At 34.3% G+C, this 19,450-nt stretch overlaps 1 protein-coding gene across 5 annotated transcripts in view; it reads right to left on the reverse strand.

Moving 5' to 3' along the window:
• Positions 1 to 19,450, reverse strand: part of PDE4D (phosphodiesterase 4D) — a 1,062,771-nt gene that overhangs the window by 554,158 nt on the left and 489,163 nt on the right. The window lies entirely within an intron of this gene.

A 19,450-nucleotide genomic window follows, 5' to 3' on the forward strand; every position in this document is an offset into this window, starting at 1 on the left:
TGGTGACTTAGCATAGTCCTCCCTCACTTAAACCCAATTCACTTGCATGTCATGGCATCATCTTCCTGACGTCATGGTCATCTCTGAGAATGAAGGACAAACAGCAACAACAATGTTGTGATTGCTAATTTATATTACATTACAATGAGAATAATGAGAGAATAAGTGAATTTCTGTTGGAGAAGGGAACATCATTCATTCCCATCATAGGAAGAAATGAGCCTGAAAATTATGTTTAATTTTGTACACAATGCTTAGAAAATAAGTCTCAAAGAAATTAAAACCATTTCTAATCATAAGAAAAAATGCTCTAAATCACAGAGAAATGTAACTTAAGACAACTCTGAGACATACCTTTCAAATTATCTAAGATGACAGGAAAAGCTAATGACGTGAAAGGGGATGTGAAAAAAGATTGGGACACTATACATTGTTGGTGCATTTGTGAACTGATCCAACCATTCTGAAGAGTAATTTGTAAGTATGCCCAAAGGACTATTAAACTGTGAATACCTTTTGATCCAGCAGTGTTTCTACTGAGTCTGTATCCCAAAGAGATCATAAAAATGGGAAAAAGACCCACCTGTGCAAAATGTTTGTAGAGTCCTTTTTGTAATGGCAAGGAACTAGAAATCGAGTGGATACCCATTAGTTGAGGATTGACTGAATAAGTTATGGTAAAATGTTATGGAATATTATTGTTCTATAATAAATGGCCAGCAGAATGATTTCAGAAAGGCCTGAAGAGACTTAGATGAATTGATGCTAAGTTAAGGGAGTAGAACCAAGAGAACATTGTACTCAACAACAACAAGGTTATGTGATTATCAACTCTGATGGACTTGGCTCTTTTCAACAATGATATGATTCAAACCAATTCCAATAGGCTTGTGATAGAGCCATCTGCATCCAGAGAGAGGATTGTGGGGACTAAATGTGGAATCCAAAATAGTATTTGCACCTTTTTATTGTAGTTTGCTTGCTTTTTCTTTCTTTCTCATTTTTCCTTTTTTGATTTTATTTTTCTCATACAGCATTATAAATGTAGAAATATGCATAGAAGAATTGCACATGTTTAACATATATTGGATCACTTGCTGTCTTGGGGGGAGAAAAGGAAGAAAGAGAAATTTAGAACATAAGGTTTTACAAAGGTTAATATTGAAAGCTATCTTTGCATTTATTTTGAAAATAAAAAGCTATTATATAAAAAAGAAAAGAAAAGTCCTTTTAGTAATGCATGTGGGATTTTTAATGCCCTGCACCCAATGAGTGCTGACACCCATGGACTTAGAAAACACTGAGTAAATAGCAAGGAGGTTTCAAGGAGAACAGGGAGGTAGACACACAACTCACATTTATGTAATTCAGTTCCTGAAACATTAAATACCATCATGAGAAAGCCTCCCAAATTAAAGAGCTAATTTGATCCAAATCAAGTTTGGGTAAAACATATTTGAGAATTAATTTCTGTACTTAGAGAAAACATGCAGAATTAAATTACAAGTTAGACAATTGAATGAATGCCATTTAGATATATATCCCTGAACTCTAATTAATCATGCAAAGGTGAGATAAAAATTAAGTTAAAACAAGGATATTTATTCTGATTTCTATTTCAAAGCTATGCATATGAATCAAAGTCAAAATGAGTCACACAAATGCTCTATTATGTTAAGCATAATCCAGTGCTGAAATGTCCTTTATTCTTCTAGAAATCCACACCTCAGATTCATATTAGTTTTCAATTGTAGACGTAGACTGACACATTTGATAGCAACAGTATTGCAACACTTTCTCTGAGTTTTACACAAATAGAAACCTAGTATCATCTAAGAATGTAGCACTAACCAGTAACTGACAGTCCTCCAGATTGAACCCATTCCCTGGCCAAAACTAGCTACTTCTGGAAGATGATTAAGTCCTTTTGGCTATCAATATACCATCTGACAGACTTAAATGTGTAGCTAAGGAATTATCTGTAAAATGATTTGCCCCAAAGTGGAATGGGCCATCTACAGAGAAAATGGGTCCCTCTGTCCTGGAAATCTTTAAGTAGAAGTTTTTAGACACTTGTTGCAAATTTTATAGAAGGGACTTTTGGTCGTGTGTGTGTGTGTGTGTGTGTGTGTGTGTGTACAAAGGGAGAGAGAAACAGAAAAAGAGAAAGGCAGACACAGAGAAATGGAGAAATTTGTAATGGATTATTTAATTTCATTGGTGTAGGCTACTCTTGTGATAAAACTATAACTGTAGGTTAACAAATGTTCAAGAACTTGTAGTTTATGTGTTGTCTAAGGGCACTGTGAGGTTTTGAGGTCACCCAACTAATTTGTGTCAGTGGTAGATTTTGATCCAAATTTTCACCATAAAACAGGCTCTCTATTCACTAGACCAATCTGTCTTTGGTTTGGATGTATGTGTGTTTCTATACATTTAAAATTATATGCAAGGAAAGAAATGGATATATTGCATACATACATATTAGCTTACAATTTAATTAGTCTAAAATGCAAGTTTCTCCCCTAAATCAGGGGTAGTTAACCTATGAAGTGCATATAATGCAATAAATCTTTTTGACTCTTAGCTACTCCCTACTACAATTTCATCACCTCCTCCCTCTTTTCTTTTTCTACTCCTCCTTTCCCTCCCACATCTTTTCCCTTTCTTTCTCATATTGTCTACGACTTAAGACTGTTCCTCATAGGCACTGTTTAGCCTCATATAATGTTATCTGAAACCATATTTTGTGGTCAGCCTATAAAAGATAGGTTTCCTGGGGACTTTCAAAACCCTTAGGAAAGTTAGCTCCTCTGACCATTAAATATTTCAGATTATAAATAGAAATATTGCAAATCCTTTCCTGAATTATATTGATAGCTGTGATTGTGAGATAAATACATAGAATTAATATTTTTCATATTCATTCTGGTGGTATATGTAACACTCAAACCCCTAATTTGGCCTGTGAGATAATCTCCCTTGCTTTCTCTATTAAAGTACTCCTTGTCTCCTATTTACTTCCATTTGATTGATTGGGTCCTGTTGATATTCCCCAAATAATACTATTCTACATGTACAGGATTAAATGCATTGACAGATGGGTCAAATGAAATTTGTGGAAAGAATAGGTGACTGCTGGCATAGTATCCAGGAGAGCTGTAATAAAATATAGCCCTGAAATATCTTGGTTAAGTCATTCAGCCAGCAATCACTGACCAGTATGCTTTGACTTTATCCCAGGTCTAACACTTAATGTTTCTCCAGGGATGGGCAAGTCCAAAGCTCAGCTAAACACTCCAAAAAAGACAAGATCAGTTTTGAAATAAGAGTACCTTAAGTTAATTCCATAATAAAAATAAATTAAGTCTTCATTGCAAAGTTACAGAATGGAAGTTAACTCAAATTGTATTCCTCCCATCAGGTTACTTTATAAAAATAAAAATAAATCCTTATAATGCTATGTAAAGTGATATTCTTTTCTCATTTTATACTACTTCACTTGATGACCTTATCAGTTCACACTGATTTAATGATCAACTCCATGCTAATTATTCTAAAATCTACTTGTGATACCTTAGTCTCTAAACCAATCTAGACTTCAATCATGCATCTCTAACTGCCTTTCAGAAAGACATCCAAACTAGATGTCCAGTAAACATTTAGAACTCATATGTCCAAAACAAAACTCATTATCTCTCCTATACACTCTCCTGCTTCACCCTTCCCTATTATTGTACAAAGCAACTGCCAGTATGTTAGGCTTACAAATACAATGTTATCATTGACTCCTTATTATATCCAACTATATTCCCATATCCAAGCTGTTGCCAAGGTCTGCAGATTTCAACTTTGTACATTTCTTGAATATATCCTTTTATCTCCTGTGACACTGTCAGTACCCTCATGCAGTCTCTCATCACCTCATTCTCAGACTATTGCAATAGCCTGCTCATGGGTCTGCCTACCTCTAGTCTCTCCCCACTCCAATCTATCTTTCATTCAGTCACCAAAGTGATTTTCCTTGAGCACAGGTCTGACCATGTCATCCTCTCAGTCACCTCAACACCTCCCCTCCCCCCCCCCCACCAACTCCAATGTCTTCCTATGGACTTTAGGATCAAATACAAAATGTTCTATTTAGCATTCAAGACTCTTCATAACCTAGTCCCCTCCTACCTTTCTAGTCTTCCTCCTTATTCTCTGATATGTTCTCTTCTGTCTAGTGACATTGGCCTCCTTGCTATTCCATCAAGACACTCCCTCTACTGATTTTAAGAATTCTTTTTCCTTCTGTCCCCAATTCTTGGAATGTTCTTCCTCATCTCTTCTGTTTGCTGACTTCCCTAACTTTTAAGTCCCAACTGAAATCCTACCTTTAACAAGTCTTTATCAACCCCTTAATTTCAGTGTCTTCCCTTTGTTAATTATTTTCTATTTATCCTCTTCATATGCTTCTTGTTTATATGGTGTCTTCCCCACTGGATTATAAGCTCCTTTTGACTTTTTTTTTTGTAACCCCACCTCTTAATATAATGTCCAGCAAATAGTAGGCACTCAATAAATGTTTATTTTTGCTTGCTTAATTGACTGAATAGGAAAAGTTCTTTTGTCATGTATCTACTTTTTCCATCCTAATATTACTGATAGTTTTCTAACACTTCAGATGAAGTATATTGATTGTTCTATAGCAGGGTTTCTTAAACTTTTTCCAGTCATGTTCCTTTTTACTCCCAAATTTTTATGCAACCCAGAGTGAATAGGTATATAAAATAAGTTTACTATCAGTAAATGATTGATATTTTATACAAATCAATCATTTACTGATAGTAAATCATAAATAAATTTATTTTAAAATAATTCTTTGATATATATATATAATTTTACCATGTATTAAAGATGAAAGTAAATTTGCATATCAATGAGATGGATGTGCTTGTTTATTTTTATGTACAAAATTAAATCTTGGCAAAATATTTGATACCTTTTACTATTGCCAAATTTTTCACAACCTCCACATTTAGTTATATGATCTCATGTGGAGTCATAACCCACAGTTTCAGAAGCTTTGTTCTATAGAAGCCTAACCTCAAAAGATAGTTAGATATCCAATAGGGGAGTTATTAAATACATGCATGTGTGCATATACATACACGTGTGTGAGCATGTGCACACACACACACACAGGTACAAATTGGCTCAAAGGACAGAAAATCAGACTTGACCTTGAGCCAGGAAGATCTTGTTTCAAAAGTGTCTCTGACACATAAGTAATTCAGCACAACCCACTATCTTCTTATGTACCAGAGATTCTCTAAGACCAACAATTGTACAATCATTGCAGGTGTGTATTGGTAAAGGCGATTTTCTCAGCAAGAGTTAACCTATGTCAGGGATGTCAAATAGATGACCATGACCCTACATGGCCAATAACACTTCTAAGATTGGCCTGAACCAGATTAAATGTAATTGAGAAGTTTTAACAAACTCAAAAATATAATGCACATGTTTATGTGCAGAATAATGACACTATTTATACACAGGTGTGGATTTAAAACACAAACACATATACTCATAGCCAGTTTACCACTTGACTGAGAATGATTTCTACAACATCCTTAACAAGTAGTCAACTAGCTTTTTCTTAAAGATATCCAATGAAAGAGAATCCAGAAACTCCCAATAAACTAATTGCATTTCTGAACAGTTTTATCTAGCACAGCTTTTTTTTTTTTTTTTTTTTTTTTTTTTTTACAAATAAAACACTGAGTTGAGTCAAGTCAGGGTGAGAGTGGATCTGAGTGACACTCTTAAGGTATCTTCTGAGATCTTCTATCTCTCTCCCATTGCTTTGCTCATTACAAAAGAATTTTATGGGTAGTAATTAATTGGTCCCCTGTGCTTAAATCACCATATTTTGACCTAGTAGGGATCTCAGATATTATCTAGTCCAAATGTTTCAGAAGGGAGTCTGGTTGAAGACCTCAGCTATACTTGGAGAGGGGAGTATTCAGCGTACCCTCAAAACCTGAAAAGATAGTGTATGGCTATATTTAATTTACTTAAAACTACCAGAATCAAGTTTAGAAATAATAAGCTACTCCTTTAAAAAGGCATTAATTTAAGCATTATCAAATAAAACTCTTTAGTCAATCATTTTTCAGTCATGTCTGATTGGTTACAACTACATTTGGGGTTTTCTTGACAAATATACTGGTGTGTTTCCATTTCCTTCTTCATTTTACCAGATGAGGAAATTGGGGCAAACAAGGTTAAGTGACATGTCCAGGGTAACACAGGTATTAAGTATATGATTGAGGTTACCTCCTCCTGAAAACAGGTCCAGTTCTCTATCTACTAAGATACCTGGTTGCTGCAAATAAAAATCTATCAGTTCATAATTTCTACCATGTCAGAGGGCCCAAGTGCTTAATAGCACAGTGTTGGACACTGAGTACTTCATGCTTACTGACTGGTTATCAAAGTGCTTGGGACTTAAAACAACAACAACAACAAAACTTGTAGACTGCTTTCCCATTTCATGAGATGAACTATGCAGCTGAACACCTAGAATCAATCATCTTGAGATAAATATCAGCAAATAATATGACAAAGCAGATTTGGATTCATATGGAAGACCAGAGAATAGTTGCAATAGGAGATACTCAAAAGCACTTCCATGTCAGCAATTATGATATTAAATAAGAAGAAATCTTATAACTACCAACACCATCACTACCAACATTATCACCATCAAAAATTGTTTTTAATATTCTGATACATAAAATGCTAATGTAGGTGTTTCTCAGGGACAGCTGAGGATGATGAGAAGGTAGAAAACTGACTGAGAAAGCCCATTTGATGCTTACTTCTCTTATGATAAGATTCTGACTAGACATTATTTAAAACTGTGTATCATAGTAAAAAACAAAAAGACAAACAAACAAGACAAAAAACCCCCAAACAACTGCAACTATGGTCATTGTAGTTGATAAGAAGCATGTCTCAAGCCAGGGTTCGTGTCCCACCTATGACATGCATGGGTTTTGTGACCCCAGGCAAGTCTTTCAACCTTGTACTGATTTAGGCAACCCTCTAAAAGTTTAAGGAGCAAAAAAAGTGCTATTCTGCAATAGCAAAGGGATCTTCCTCACCTGAAAGTTTACTAAGTTAATGAAATTACAAGTCCAATCCCTATTTTTAGCTAGGGAATCATTTCTTTGTTTGTCTTTTTTCATATTCTCTTTTCCTCCCTCCTTTCCTCCCTCTCCCTCTTCTTCTCCCTCTCCTTCACCTAGGCTAGGGAGAGATCCTCTCTCTCTCTCTCTCTCTCTCTCTCTCTCTCTCTCTCTCTCTCTCTCTCTCTGTCTCTCTCTGTCTCTCTCTGTCTCTCTGTCTCTTTCTTTCTCTCTTTCTATGCCTCTGTTTCCCTATCTTTCTGTCTCTCTTTCTCTTCTTATCCCCAGTCTATCTTTCATCTTAGATAAATATGGGGAAATCTGATTTATTTATAATGGTTTTTGTTGTTGTTATTCCAAAAAACTGATGTCTTTGATAAGATTGATATGGATTTTATATGGTGACTCAGGAATCTCAAATACTGACAGATCTTTAAAGATTTGAAAGCTTTTCCTTTTAACTTTAGATCTCCTCATTTCCATCAAGACCATCAAGATCAAGACTCCATCAAGAGTATATTCTCATGTTGTTCTCATTTGCAAATTTTCAACTCTCTAAAACTATCACATTGCTTTATTGGGTTTATCATATTTTTAAATTTTTGTTATCATGTTTTCACTAGTTTCCCCCTGCAGAGTTTTCTACAAAGATAAGATCACAGCACTTGGACAATGAAAGAAAAAAAAATCCATCAATATTTAAAAAGCCAGAGTGAATTTATTAGGGGGGGGAGGGTTGGGAACTAATTTATCCAGGTATCAAAACAATTTTAACTATCCAGAAATGCTTCTACTTCCTGGGAATTTTCCAGAAATGTTTTCTGCTCCCCAACCTAAACCTGGGATCGGTTTTTGGCACACCCTAATATCTGGTAATACTAAATAAGAAACCTGACCTTTTAGAATTATCAGGCAAATCTCCAAGAGTATGTATGATATTGCTTTGTCAGGTGTGCGTCAGTCCTTCCTTCCTTCCTTCCTTCCTTCCTTCCTTCCTTCCTTCCTTCCTTTCTTCCTTCCTTCCTTTCTTCCTTTCTTCCTCCCTCCCTCCCTTCTCGCTCTCTTCTTCCTTCTCTCCCTTTCTCCTTTCCTCCCTTCCTCCCTCATTACCTTCCTTCCTTCTTTTCTTCCTTTTATTTTATTTTGCTAGTATCCTCATCCAAATGGAACTCCCTATAAAGATCATATTGCATGTCTTATCAACAACAATAGCAACAAATCATCTGGGAGGTATCGTTAGACATTTTAATTTCCCAAAGATTGCTTTTCAATATAGCATGTTCATTATATTTCCATGGATTTGGGGATGATTATGGGGACATTTTAGGTAGTTTTAAATGACTTGTTTTCTCCTTAGGTGGTTACTTGAGGCTTCTGAGTCATTTAAAATATTTCATGCAAGTGCATGCAACAGAGAATTGAGGTTTTCAGAAAGAATTCTCTCTTCCTCTTATACTTTGGATATGAAAATATTTGTTCCTGGTCATGTTTTTGAAGTTTGAATTTCTTTTTAAAAAGAAAAAAACAAAAAACGCATTTCGTTTAAATTTTCAAAGACCACTTAGTAAAAGACAAATTATCTCATCTTTTAAAGAGTGAAAAACCAAAATCAACAAACAGCAAACAGATTTTCCTTAACTTACTTGGTAGTCATAGTGCATCTCTATAAAGCTTTTTCATTTGCCAGGCCCTTTTTTAGGAAGCAATCTCTATTCCTCCTTCACAATTATTCTATGCTCAAAAAACTGAGGAATCTAAATCAGGAAGGAGGCCCTGTGGTGGCCTTGTCTCAGAATCACACACCAATTTCCCCAGTCCTGCTTCAGTTGTTTCAGACATTTAATTAACATCAGACACTATGGCAAAAGATTTGTCTATAATTTCATTGAGTCACCCATTTGTGAGTCATCTATTTCTAATTTGTTTTAAAATCAAGATCAAGATACTTAGCTGCCACAACAATCCACATCTACTTAAGGGAATAAATGGTGTATTCCCTCCTTGGATATACTCTAGCATCTTTTCTGCCTTCTGTGTTACAAATGAAAATTACAGTTTTCCTCCCAAAATAACCTTTATTAAGTATCCACCTGCTAAATCCTTGAATCCTTTTCATTACAAACCAATAGCACTTATATAAAGGCAACTGAAGTAATCACTGAATAAGGAAAGCTACATTTTCCAGTGGAATGGAAACTCCTTGATGCCAAGAACTGTTCTGTTGTGTTTTAGTATTCCTAGGATCTAGCCCAATTTCCTGTACTTATAATAGGGATCTAGTTAACAGTTTAAAATTGAACTTCATATTTCAGCGAGCTTATACTTAAGTGTGGAAGTTTTATGTACAAAGAATTCAAAACATAAATTATGAAAGTAAACTATATTACACAAGAAAGTGTTGCTATCAAGTAAGGAGAAAGTTGGAGGAATGAAGAGATGGTGTGTAAATGATGTAGGAAGACAGGAATATTTGATCAATTTTTCATGGCAGGGATATGGTTTGATGAAAGAGGGGAAGAGAAAAGGACATTTGTGGGTCAGAGAAAAATGGGAATAGATTCACTTAGAAAGGAAAATAAGGAGGGTAGCAGAAGATAAAGGTCATGACTGAGAGGCCACTTGGAATCTAGAAATCCCGTGACTAGGATTATCACTGTTATTTTAAGAGAAATTAGAAATCCTTTCAGAATCAGAGAATGAAGTACATGATCAAACCCAAAGAAGATGATACTTGCATTGTGTGGATTTAATAGAGAATCTATTAAGATATATTAAGATATAGCTATTTAGCTATATCTACATCATAGGCAAGAAGTCATAATTTCATAATTTCTTAGAATTTAGAGGGAGATGAAACATTCTGAATAGCTGACAAAAATAGTTATAGTTGTATAATATAAATAAATTGATAGGAGGAATAGCCACAATACCATTTTATTGAAGCTTATGTCCTAATGATGATGGAGCATTAACTGTTTGCACAGATGAAAGACACCAGTATTGGCCTTGGTTGAGCTATCTAGCACAAGTTGTAAAGACATGAAATCAAAATTCTTTTAAAATATTCTATGATACATATTTCTTTCTTTCTTCTTTTTTTTAAACTGAGCTATCTCAGACTTTTCTCCAATGGATCTGACTTAATGAGGTATGACAAGTTTGAGGGCATCCTACCTAAATGTGTCAAAATATTGAAGAGATATAGCCAAATATATTTAGAAAGTTTTTTCATCTCCAGCCTTCTTTCTAGACAGTGACTTTTACTTCAAGAGCTTAAACATTTTTGCTTCAGCCTAAACTAATTGTTATTTCTGCCTGTGAAGTATAATCAGTTTTAATGTCTGGCATTTAAATAAGTCCTTTTACAAATATGTCAATACTATTACTGTATAATGCTAAAGAGCATTCTATCTACCTTCCCTAAAAGTCCATAAAAAACTATATGCCCTGCTACTACAGGACCAATTTTAGCATAATACTCAATATTAGTTCAGATCCATATCAGATTTTGTCCAAAGCAAGAGAATTGCTACAAGCCTTGACAGGTTCTCATTAGAGTTCAGTCTTCCTTAGAACATGGACCATGAGGATAGCATTAAAGCAAGTACTAGAGTAAGATAATGTGTTTCCCAGTGCCAATATTTCCCAGGGCAATATTTCTGCTATCAAACAACTGACTTAGTGACTTCAAAGTCAAGTAGGATTTCTGCATGTGTGTGTGTGTGTGTGTGTGTGTGTGTGTGTGTGTATGTGTGTGTGTATGATTACTAATGGCTAAATAGTACAAGATTCTACTAGATGGCATTGTGAATTTGTTGTTCTTCAGCCGTGTCTGACTCTTCATGATCTCATTTGGGGTTTTCTTGGCAAAGAAATTGGAACTGTTTATTATTTTCTTCTCCAGTTCATGTTACAGATGAAGAAACTGAGGCAAACTAAGTTTTAAGGTATCTGCCTACACAAAGCTAGTGTCTAAAGCCAGATTTGACCTCAGGAAAATGAATCTTCTCCTACTTCACCACTTAGCTGGCACTGCAACTTAGTAATCTGTTAAAATGAAAAATGGAATCTAGGTCACTATATAATATATAATATATATCATATAAACAATATAACTACATAACACAATATAATATAATGGGGGCAATAGCTCTTTTAGACTATTTCATGTAATTTCAGAAATTGAAGAAATAATATAGAAAAAGAACCTAGGTATACCTGATTTCACCAACTGTCTACAACAAACATGTCATTCATTGGATGGGTAAAAAAAGAAACCCCACAAACTCTTCAAGAGTTCTCTTTTTCTGATACAACATTTGTTCATGAGCAGCAATATGACACTGGTAAATAGAATTTATTCTTTTTGAGTTCAATTGCTGGCTTAGGTCTCTCGTTTTTATTTTATAACTGACTGGTCAAACAAATCTACAAAAAGTTTTTGTTACAGTGATGGTTTTTTACCTTGATCTTTTGGGTTTGGAAGGTGGGAATGGATTTATGATTTTATCAGGATTAGGGAACTTCTAATGAGAAAACTCAAACACTGCTGACATAATTGTCCTTCAAATTTAATTCTTCAAGCTTTTCTTTTCTTCTTTTATCTCTCTTTCTCTTTTTTATTCCTTCCTTCCTTCCTTCCTTCCTTCCTTCCTTCCTTCCTTCCTTCCTTCCTTCCTTCCTTCCTGTCATTTGGTGTTAAGTGATTTGCCCAGGGTCATACAGCAAGTAAGTATCTGAAATCAGGCCTTCCTGACTTCAGGGTTAGATCTAGCCACTGAACTACCTAGATGCCTCCCTGCATTCTTAAAGAGCTGCCTTTAAGAATGGGCACTGAAAGGTCAAATGACTTGCATGAAATGCAGATTTATATAATTCTTTCCATAAAATGAACTGTGGGGGACAAAGCTGAAAGAATGTGTTTTAAACTAATAACATGTCATTTTATAATTATAGAAAATAGCCCTTGAATTCATTTGTATGATCTATAGAGTGGGAATAACATAAAACAAGTCAGAGTTTAGGACAGGAATTCTTATTACTGAGAGAAAAACAAAACAAAACAAAACAAAACAAAAAATTTCAAAAGTCTGGAACAATCCAGAAAGACAGAAAGTATTAGCTGAATGTTATGACTTTATAAATACCTATGCATGTAAAATGGGTTATAAATAGACTCTGGGATGTTTGGTGACATAACAAACTACTTATGACTGCTATCTGAGGAAGGGCCATACCTACTCTTGTGTTGCTATGAGAGAGTAATGTCTTGTTGGATGGGCCAATGATTTCACCCATTATGTCTTTCCTTATTAGTTTGTGATCTTTTTTAGTTCAGAGACTGACTTTTGTCTTTCTTTGTATCTCAAGGACTTATCATGGTTCTTGGCACACAGTATGTGCCTAATAAATGTCTGGAACATAATAGATATTTAAGAAATATTGATTGATTGTGTCAACTCATTTTTTTTCTCTTATGCTCTGTTGGTTCTTATTTGTTATTCTTATTCAAATGTAAGAGCTTGTTACTCACTAATCTGGCACACAACAGGGACCATCAGTATCAAAATTCCAAATGCTCAGGATCTAGGCAAGTCACTTCACTATGCTAAAAAGCAAATGAAAGGCTACACTGTTTAAACTTCTCTGACTAGAAAAGGACAGGCTTCTATCTATGTTGGATTAATAATCTGAGTCACAAGCCAGAGTAAAGTTTCTATCAAATCAGCAAATTCTCTAAACTTTATGGCAGACTTATCTATGATGCTGAAGAAGGTATTAATAAAAATACTAAAGTATTGCTAGCTAGATTATAAGGTTTTCAAAGGGTTTAATTTAATTTTGCATGGCCAGCAGTGAGTACAGTACCTTCCACAGAGCAGGTACTTAAGACATATTTACTGAATTGCCATATTAGTCTTTTCAAGGTTTTCTTCTATCTTTAGATCCTACCCTGATGCTGTGACAAATTTGGTGCCTTGATATGGTATTCAGACCACACAACATATTTAGAGCTTCATATTCTGAGACTCAAAGCTGTGTGTTATTAATTTAGAACAAAAGTGATAAGTTGTGGGATGACCAACTCTTGCTAGGGGACAAATTCAGCCATTTTTGTACTTCCAGGTTTTAAATTTTAAATACGGCTTAATTATATTTTAAAATGAAACAAACAACAACAACATCAATAAACTGTTGGCTAGATATGACCCTCTACTGTAGCTTGATGAGTCCTAGTTTAGAACAGAGTCCTTTAATCTTTCAAACATAGTTCATTTTATGTTAGTACAAATAAAGTCATTGAATCTGTAAGGGGAAACATGATGTTTGTGATTAGAGAGGTCCCTTATTTTTGTCTGGGTTTTAAAATATTTTTAGGGAATGGCTAAAGAAGATAAGTTATGTAGATATAATGAAATTTTATTGTGCTGTAAAAGATGAGGAATATGAATTTAGCCTTGTCTTGCAAAGCACAGCAATGCCAGAATTAGCAGCATCAGAAATTTTGGTGAGAAATTTTTGGACACCGTATAGTAACTGGATTGACTATTGGTAATAAGACTGATTCATGGATAGTTCAGGAAGCAGGAAGCAGGAGATAAACATAGAGTTTGAGAGGAGTGAACATGTTTTCTATTTTGAGGGAAAGAATGACTTGCATTAAAAACACCACAAGAGCCCCAAATTGTAGATGAATGACATAAGAAGTAGTCGCTATGGGGACATGCAAGGGATCCATGAAAGATTTCTGGGAATCTGGATATAAAAAATACATCTTTATTTTCACTAACCTCTAACTGAAATTTAGCATTTCAATTGATCAAGTACCTACTATGTGCCAGGAATTATACTAAGTGCTGGGCAAGTAAAAATAGGCAAAAGACAGTCTCTAGTCTCAAAAATATTGCAACTAATGGAAACAAAGCTGATGTAAAATAATGAAAGAAGAATAAGCACTTGGCTCCCTGAGAAACTAGTGTTGGACTTCAATATAGACCAACCTTGGTGAAGAACTAACTGTAGTCAGTGGTTCTGCAATGGTTAAACATTATAAACAGGAAAAAAAAAGACCAAAGAAGGTGATTTATAATAACAATTGAATTCTCTCTAGACTATATATATATATATGTATATATATATATATATAATTATTATATCCTAATGAGCCCCATAGCTAAAAATAACAAGGAGGGGAAGAATGTACTTAAATGTCTGAGTTACTATTCATCTAGCACTGTGCCATACAAGGGAATTATACATAACTCCTTGGTATTGCATGTAAAATGCTATAGGGGAGTTATGATATACTACATGATGAAGACATATGAAATTGATGCAAAAGGATGTAAGGAGAGCAAGGAAATTATATACAATGAATATACAACAATGACCATAAAAAGAATAATATTAGAACAATTTGAACTAAATACTGTTATAATGTTTATAATTTTATGGTTATAATGATAAAGTTTGGCTCAAAAATAAGTATAAAAAGGTATCATCACTATTTCTAAATTTAAAGAGAAATCTTTTAAAAATATTCTTTGTTATAAATTTTACTTCTCTAGGCAGCTAGGTGGTACAAGGCACAGAGTGCTGGGCCTAGAGTCAAGAAGACTGATTTTCTTGAGTTTATATCTAGCCCTAGATATTTACTATCTGTGTGACTATGGGCAAGTCACTACATATATGTATATATGTGGGATTGTATGTGTGTGTGTGTAGGTGTACACACACACACATAACTATTTCAAACATATACAATGAACACAATTAAAGTTAATATAATATAGTGGATGCAGAGGTGATCCTGGAGCCAAGAAGACCTAGGTTCAAATGCTATTTCTAATATATATTAACTGTGTGACTATGGGCAAGTCACAAGTTCTAAATGACTCAAGGTAACTCTATAAGAGCCTCAGTGATAAATTGCTATAACTGATAGCAGATAAATGTTTGAATTACATCATTGGAGAGAGTTTTCACATTAGGAATTTCCTTACACTAATAAAATCACAGGATAATAAAATGGGGTAAAATACTATTTAAAGTCATTTATTCCCACGTACAAAAAGGATGTGACATTTCAGCACATGCTGCAATCTAACAATTGCAAAAACTCCACTATGATTGTAGCATCTGGAAAAGGAGACTGTATATGAGAAAAAGATGTCATTAGGCAGATCCAAAAAGAAGCCTTTAAAAGGTAGATAATAAATGTGGAACCTCATATACATATATGTGCATGTATAAATACTATATATATATATACATATATATATTTATATATGTACACACACATAAGTAATAAAAGATGCTAGTTGGATAAAGACCCATTAATCTGATAATGGAAAAATAGATTGTTTCCTTAGGAGATTAGGAGATGATACAGTGGACAGAGGCCTGGGTCTAGAATCAAAAAGGCTCATTTTCCTGAGTTCAAATCCAGCCTTAAACACTTACTAGCTGTGTGACTCTGGGCTGTTTGCCTCAGCTTCCTCATCCTCAAAACGAGTTAGAGAAGGAAATGGTAAACTACTCCAGTATCTTTGACAAGAAAACCCTAAATGGGATGACCAGGAGATGCACATGACTGAAGTAAATTAGAAATTGTTTCCCACTGTCTTAAAAGTTATTAGTCAAGTTTAATTAAGACAGGATAATTGAAAACATCTACATCTTTGCAAGTCATTCTTCTGATCTTTTAGAACTCAGTAAGTTAACATTCAGCAGCTTCTCTTGTAACAATATTGATACATGAAAACTTTCATTCTACCTATTATGAAAAGTAATTTTCTTGAAAAAAAAATCGATAGTTTTTTTTTTTCCTCTTCCACTTAGGTGATCTAAAGTTAAATGCTTATGTTTACTAGAAGTTATAAAAGTCATGTTTTATATGCCAGATTCCTTTATTTCAGAAAATCTATAATAATAAAATCAGTAAGTGTTTTATTTTTCATTAGCAATGTTTTATATCTCTTAATACAAATGTGGTCTGCTTCTGTAAGAACAATACTTGATCTGTCATAACACTTTAAGGTTTCAATGTGGTTTTTTTTTTTTTTACAATACACCTATACCATATACTGCAAATTTTCTCATCCCCATTTTATAGATATGGTAATGGGAGCCCTGAATAGTTAGTATACCATCCCTGATCACATATGGTATATTAAAATGTTGAAAGTGAGTTTTAAACCCAGTCTCATGACCCCAAGGCCTTTGCCACCTCTTAATAACAGTATATAATTTGTATGTTTGGAAATAGGGAGATATTTAGTGATAGGTAAACCTAGAAATTATTAAGTTATATTTATCATATAGAGAGTTCAGATGAGAAAATTATTGATAGAACTGCTGACTGGCATCTTGCTAGATTATGCCCCATTATATGGTGTTTTTTAAGGGTTATTATTTCTACACTAACTTATAACTTGGTTTTAAACTCTGCCTAAAATGGAGTGAGCACATATGGCATAATATCATGTCATCATTATATAGACTCTTCTGCTTCTATTTTATAGTTTACACAAAAATATTTCCTACTGAAATGAAGAAATGACCAATTAAAATGAAAGAGCAGTAGATTTTAAAATAGTGCTTAGGATACTACCATATGCAAATGAATATAGAAATCTTCTTACCAAGTCATGAAAACATTCATCATAATCAATTAAGAAAGACCTACAGTGTTCAATGTACATCACTTGAGAGTAGGAATTATTATCTCCAGTCAAAGTATTTGCCGTTTAGTGGATATTTAATGAATACTTGTTGATTAATAAAGAAAAGTAACTCATTTCAACATAATTGGCTTCCTTTGTATTTTATTTTATTCATTTAAAAACATTATTCTGAGAATGGGTCCACTGGCTTCACCAAAATGTCAAAATTGGTCTATGACACAAAGAAGGTCTTGGCGAAGGAAAACAAGAAAAGAGTTGTGGTTAGATATCTTTGCAGTTATAACCTAGAGCTGTCTTCCTGCTTGTGACAGGGAAGAACACTGGATATAATGCAGATGTATTAGGCCTATTCTTTTACAAGATGCAGCCACCAAGAACTGAAAAACTTCTAAGGACAGAACTCTCTCCAACATCATTTCTTAATGATATCTCTGTTTTCTATTTTCTCCTCATTCTGTCTCTCCTCAGTTTTCTGCTGCTGCACTACCAGAACTTTGAAGGCCTTATATGAAACAGAATAATTATCTCTTAGGGATGCCATATTACCTAGTGGTAACACCTTAGCATTTATTTCAAAGTCATGCACTAACATCTTGTTCCTGAATAGTTGGAATGGGTGCAACTTATGGGCAAAGGCAATAGGAAGGCAGCCAAGGTGTGTCTAGGAAGCAGGGACACTTTAGGGGATGTTAAACAATAAAATTCAAAAGAGCAAAGGCCTCTTACAAAAGCAATGGGCCTGGCACTCAAAGCATTTGGAAGGCAAGGAATTTGGAAGGTACGTCACTAACACAGCCAGAAAATAGGCTCCACATCCTGAGAAAACACAATCTTTCTAGAAAAAATAAAACAAGTCCACCCCAGCAAGTTATTTCTCAAGTGCTAGTTACATTAGAACAAGTTTTGGCAGTTTTCAAGCTACAAAGTAACATATAGGTTATTCATTCCAATAATAGATCTTAAAAAAATATTTCTTTTGTTGATTTGCCAACAATTTGTCAAGATGTTAATGAAGTCAAAGTATTGTACGGCTACCCAAAAGAAATGTTATAAGAATAAATGAAAGAATATCAATGGAGGAGAGGCCCAATTATTGGCCTTACTATTTTAACATTTTACTGTAGGGGGAAAATCGATACAAATCACTGGGAAAATACTTTTTAAAAAAAAATTAAAACTTGGGCTGACAGAGAACATGGCATAGTTTGTAGAGAGGGAGCTTTGAACTTGACAAATAATGGTTATGTGAACCTCTCAGTGCCCCAGGCAGATTTTAAAGTCTGGGGCAAACTGTATTGGATGACAATGAAATTACAGTCAACTACATTTTTTTTTAAAGAACAAGGGTTATGAAAATTTAATCTACATTATTTGTCACATTAAAATAACATACATGATTGGAGAGGAAAAGAAAGGATGAGACAGAGAGAGAGACAGAGAGACACACAGAGAGAGACAGAATCACAGAGAGAGAGAGAAGGGATAGGAGGGGAGCAAAGAAGGATCAGAGGTGATTCATAGAAACTTGAATCTCCCTTCCTTGAGACAAATTTTCCAAGTAAGCTTCTCCAACGTGATCGATCATATTAAGACTAAAATCCCAAGTGTCTTGTGAATAGTAGCAGGTACTCAATAAATATTCATTAAAATAAACAAACATACTTCAGGCAGGATGTAATTCAAAAGTGTGTGTGTGTGTGTGTGTGTGTGTGTGTGTGTGTGTGTGTTATGTGTTTACATACGGAAAAGCTATTTCTAAGGTTACCCAGATATCATATGCATGAACTTTAGAATTAGAAAGAAAATCTAGGTGGGGAGTTGCTAGAGGGCGCCTACACTCCCCAAACTTATTGAAAAGAAAACAAAAAGAAGGGAGAAGAAAAGAAGATCCAAGAGAACCAGAAAAACCAAAGGTATAAACTGTCTATACAAACTCAACTGGGGTACTGAATGCAAGGAAGTATTATTGAACCTCAAAAAACATCAAATAGACGGAACTCAGAGAAATATGAGAAGACACTATAAAAGCAGATATGGAACAAGAAAGGTAAAATCAAGAAAACAACAAAAATACTATTCTAATAACATAAAAGAAAACAAGACTAAGAGGCACCCAAACTCATATTAATTTACTTCCCACTGTTGTCCTGGAGGATAGAAGATGAAGTACACTTGTATGTAGATTTAGATTTGTAACCTATAAACATATATGTCTAGGGAAACTAAGTAAAGTTAAGAGAGTGCCAGGGTTGGAGTCAGGAAGACGTATATTCCCAAGTTCAACTCTGTATTTGTAACTCTAGGCAAATCACTTAACCTTGTCTGCCTCAGTTTTTTCATCTGTAAAATAAGCTAGAGAAGGAAATGGAAAACTACTCCAGTATCTTTGACAAAAAAATTCCAAATGGGATCATGAAGATACAACTTGAAACAACTGAACAACAGACAGAAATGTCTATTTCTATTCACATTTCTCAGGTCAATCTTTTTTAAAAATTATATTTAACACTTTCTACCTTTTTTTAGGTACCTTCAAATTGAGCTAATGAATTTTGAAGAAACATTGATAAAGCTTCAAATTTTTCT

The sequence above is a fragment of the Sarcophilus harrisii genome, chromosome 1, assembly GCF_902635505.1.
Source record: "Sarcophilus harrisii chromosome 1, mSarHar1.11, whole genome shotgun sequence".
NCBI classification, from domain to species: domain Eukaryota; kingdom Metazoa; phylum Chordata; class Mammalia; order Dasyuromorphia; family Dasyuridae; genus Sarcophilus; species Sarcophilus harrisii.